Raw genomic sequence first — 5,069 nt, forward strand, 5'->3', positions numbered from 1 at the left:
GAACAGCACAGATTTTCTGCCTGGTGGGTGAAGCGACCCGATCGTAGTCACCCCCAGGGGGTTTTCCTTGAGATATATTTCTTGATTTGTTCTCAGATTTGTAGCCTACGTGTGGCTTTCTTTGTTCTCAAAATACAGAAGTTTTCTCCAACCCAATTAAAGAGGCCGGTGTTCAGTTGCATTTCTAAAATGCTTAAGTTATCACCAAGATAACTCAGAAAAGCCTTCTGCTTCTGTTTCTTTACCTTTTTCCTCCCGTCATGCTTGGAAACCATTTTCCTTCTCTTGTAACCTAAAAAAAAAAAAAAAAAATCCAAGTGATAAATGCCTACTGAATAATACATCCCTATGATGTTTATAAATGCACTGTATTACAGTTTATGCAAATATCCTTGATATCTTACAAGGAAAGATGTATCTACCTAGTCCCATTTTGTGCATCAGACCAAAAGATTGGGTGATGTGCTGAATGCTCACCAACTAAATGGCAAACTTGAAAAATGGGTAACCAGCATCCCTCTCTTGCGGACTTTGTTGGCAAACTTCCAGTGGCACTGTCCTCTCAGATTCCATGATCCTATCCTCATTACTTTTCCACATCATAATGCCAGTGATTCCATCACTCAGGCCCAAGCATGCATAAAATTTATTTCATGTGGTATTTATGAAGATGACCAGCATTTATGGTCTTACAAATGGTCTCTTACAAAATGGAGCGCTTTTCTTGGGAGTTCAGTGATCCAGCAAGAAAAATCAATATTTACCCAAGAGAAAGCACATACACTCAAACACTGACCAACCAGCTACATCCACTCTTCCCAAAGACAACGGGGAGAACAAAAAAGAGTCAAATTCGTCCAGGGCCGTCCTTCCAAGTTACTGGGACAACCAGGTGTGTCTGTCATCTGACCTGTTGACTGGGGACATTTGGCTGACAGAGTCCCAATACCACACCTCTGAGCCAGCAGCAAGAACCCTGTCAATGATGGAGGGCTTCACGCTAGGCATTTTTTTTTTTAAAGATTTTATTTATTTATTTTGAGAGAGAGAGAATGAGAGACAGAGAGCACGAGAGGGAAGAGGGCAGAGGGGGAAGCAGACCCCCCGCTGAGCAGGGAGCCCGATGCGGGACTCGATCCCGGGACTCCAGGATCATGACCTGAGCCGAAGGCAGTCGCTTAACCAACTGAGCCACCCAGGCGCCCCTCACGCTAGGCATTTGATGTCTACAAAATTTTGAATAAAATACCCTTGGCCTAACGGAAGAAATAGCTCTATCGTTTCAGAAAAATATGTCACATCTTTTCTATGTGACAGTGGTTACCTTTGCCATGTTACGGGCGACGCAACTGTGGTCGGAGTGGTAGTAATTTGCCTAAGGTCCCATGTCCTGGAAGGAACAGGGCTGCGACTTCTACTCAGACCAGAGGACACACACCATCTTTATGCTACACCAGGGACAGGGCTAAATAGCCGTACATCTTGCAGAAGATTATCTAAAGACCGGAGCCTCAAGATAATGATGCTTATGTTTTTGTTTGTTTGTTTGTTTTTAAAGACTTTATTTATTTATTTGACAGAGAGAGAGAGAGAGAGACAGTGAGAGAGGGAACACAAGCAGGGGGTAGTGGGAGAGGGAGAAGCAGGCCTCCTGCCGAGCAGGGAGCCCGATGCGGGGCTCGATCCCAGGACCCTGGGATCACGACCTGAGCTGAAGGCAGACGCTTAACGGCTGAGCCACCCAGGCGCCCCTAATGATGCTTATGTTAGTCAAATTCAGGAAACATTCCGCATAGTATCTGGATATTTTCTTTTCTTTCTTTTTTTTTTTTTTTAAAGATTTTATTTATTTATTTGAGAGAGAGAGAATGAGAGACAGAGAGCATGAGAGGGGGGAGGGTCAGAGGGAGAAGCAGACTCCCTGCCGAGCAGGAAGCCCGATGCGGGACTGGATCCCGGGACTCCAGGATCATGACCTGAGCTGAAGGCAGTCGCTTAACCAACTGAGCCACCCAGGCGCCCCAAAGATTTTATTTATTTATTTGAGACAGAGAGAATGAGAGAGACAGAGAGCACGAGACGGGGGAGGGTCAGAGGGAGAAGCAGGCTCCCCGCCGAGCAGGGAGCCCGATGCGGGACTCGATCCCGGGACTCCAGGATCATGACCGGAGCCGAAGGCAGTCGCTTAACCAACTGAGCCACCCAGGCGCCCCCTGGATATTTTATTTTCAAAACCTTAAATATCAAGAATGCCAGTTTTTAATCCAACTACCTGCAGTTTGTTATTAATTGACCTCATGTTTCAAGTATTCAGTTTGGTTAATTTTACAGTAGTAGTAAGAGAACCTAGTTTTTTTTTTTTCCTTTAAGTTTTTATTTCAATTCCAGTTGTGAAGAGGAACCTCATGCACTGTTGGTGGGAATGCAGACTGGAGCAGCCGCTGTGGAAAACAGTAGGGAGGTTCCTCAAAAAGTTAAAAATAGAACTACCCTACTATCCAGCAATCAGATTACCAGCTATTTACCCAAAGAATACAAAAATACTAATTCAAAGGGATATATGTTTATGGCAGTATTATCTACAGTAGCCAAATTATGGAAACAGCCCACGTGTCCATCAGTTGATGAATGGATAAACAAGATGTGTATACACACACACACACACACACATATACACAATAGAAGCTGGTTTAAAAAAATTGAAAGTAATTTGAAATCATACATAGGATTACAGAGTTAACCTTTCTCCAAATTTAACCACTCTAAACTTTTTTTTTTTTCCTTTTTTGCATTCTTTCTGAAGACTCTTATTTATGCCCAGGGTCATGGGTGTATGTGTGTGGGTGGGTGTGTGTGTAAACACATTCTAATTTTTCACAAATTGATTCATCTAGGGGTGCCTAGGTGGCTCAGGTTAAGCATCTGCCTTTGCCTCAGGTCGTGATCCCAGGGTCCTGGGATCGAGACCGTGCTCCCTGCTCAGCGGGGAGTATGTTTCTCCCTCTCCCTCTGCTCCTCTACCCATTTGTGCACTCACACTCTCTTTCTCTCAAATAAATAAATACAATCTTTAAAAAAAATTGATTCATCTATATGTATAATGCTTTGTACCTTGCTCATTTCACTCATTAATATACATATTAATATACATTCCACACCCTTTCTAAACCAGCATATTTGTATCAATATCGTTTTTTTAAGATTTTATTTATTTATTTGTCAGAGAGAGAGAGAGCACAAGCAGAGAGAGCGGCAGGCAGAGGGAGAAGCAGGCTCCCCACTGAGCAGGGAGCCCGATGTGGGGCTCGATCCCAGGACCCCGGGATCATGACCTGAGCAGAAGGCAGAACCTTAACCAACTGAGCCACCCAGGCGCCCCCATCAATATCTTTCTTTTGAAAACTAAGTAGTGTTATAATTTATATAACTTTCCCTCTGCTGATAAACATATAGCCTTTTAAAAAATATTTGATAGTTTGGTTGATTTTCTCATATCAAATATTGTTATATTCAACATGTGTTTGTCAATATGAGCAAAGAGCAAATTCTTACAAAATAATTCCATTCATGGTTGGTGCATTTTTACTTGTGGTAGATAATTGTCCTCCAAATAATATTTTATCAGTAGATTCCTTCCAACAGTGCATGAGAAAATGTTTTATCCCAGACCCTGGTCAACGCTGTATATCAAAATTTTAAACTTTTACCAGATTAATAGGAAACTATGATATTTTAGTTGCTCTTTAATTTGTATCTCTTTTTATCGCTTCTCGGCCTTTTGGCTAAGATCAAGTGTAGTATCTGTTCTTATCAGTTTAATTTGTATCTCTTTAACACTAAGGGAAGATAAGCATGTTTTCACTAGGTATTTTTTGTTCAATTATTTGAGAATGGCCTGTTTACTTTCTTCTGACAATCTTTCTTAGAAATATTGCCAATATAATTTCTAAGGCTTTTGTAAAAAGAATGAGCCCACAGTCTGTCACATACGTTGCAAATTTTTTTCATCTTATCTTTTGTATATGGCTTCATTTACAATATTTTTTAACAGCTTTAATTGACGTATAATAAAGAACACGTATCTGAAGTATACAGTTTGATAGCTTTTGACATCTCTGCAAACCATCAGCCATCACCATGGTCAAGATAATGAGCATGTCTCTCCCATCTCTTTGTGGCCCTTGGTAAGCCTCCCTCCCACCTTTCAGCCCCCCATCTTCTATCTTGCTTCCTATCACTACCTGTTAGTAGGCATTGTCTAGAATTTTATAAATATGGAATCATGCCGAATGTACTGTTTATTGCCTAGCTCCTTTATTCAGCCTACTTATTCGATATTTGTTTACCAATTCATCTGTTGATGAACATTTCAGTTGTTCCCAGTTTTATAAACACTTGTTATAAGTTGTGTGACCACATGCTTCCTTTTTGTCTCTGGTAAATGCCTGAGAGCAGAATGGCCGACTGACATGGTAGGTGCATGCTTAACTTTCTAAGAAATTTCCAAATGATTTCCAAGGCGTTTATGCCACCGGCCTGACCAACAGCAGTGTATGTGAGCTCCAGTCTGTGCACATTCTTATCAGCACTTAGTGTGGTCGGTCAGTCTTTTTTATTTGAGCCATTCTCGTAGGTGTTTGTCCCATTGTGGGTTTGGGTTGCGTTGCACAAATGACTAATAATCTTGGGTATCTTTTCATGTGTTTCTCTGCTATCCATACATCTTTATCGGTAGGGTCCATTCAGATCTTTTGTTCACTTTCTTATGGGGTTGTTTGTTTTCTTATTATTGAGTTTTGAAAATCATTGATATATTCTGAATACAAGACTGTATTAGATGTATGCTAACACATTCTTTGTATTTAAATGCCTTAGACGTATTCCTTGTAAATATTTCCCCCATGTCTGTGGCTGGTCTTTTTCTTCTTTTGACAATGCCTTTCAAAGAGAAGAAGTTTTTGGTTTTGATAATGTTCAATTTATCTTGACCTAATCTTTATTTTAAACAGGACATTTTCTTTCATCTTAATTTCTATTACCATTGGTTACCATTTGTATCACGGAACTCT

General features: G+C 40.8%; 1 pseudogene; it reads left to right on the forward strand.

Annotated features, from left to right (window-relative positions):
- The first annotated feature begins 3,762 nt into the window (after window positions 1–3,762).
- LOC123326811 lies at window positions 3,763–3,874 on the forward strand (annotated as a pseudogene).
- The last annotated feature ends 1,195 nt before the right edge of the window (window positions 3,875–5,069 follow it).

Source organism: Neomonachus schauinslandi, chromosome 15 (assembly GCF_002201575.2).
Source record: "Neomonachus schauinslandi chromosome 15, ASM220157v2, whole genome shotgun sequence".
Taxonomy (NCBI): Eukaryota; Metazoa; Chordata; class Mammalia; order Carnivora; family Phocidae; genus Neomonachus; species Neomonachus schauinslandi.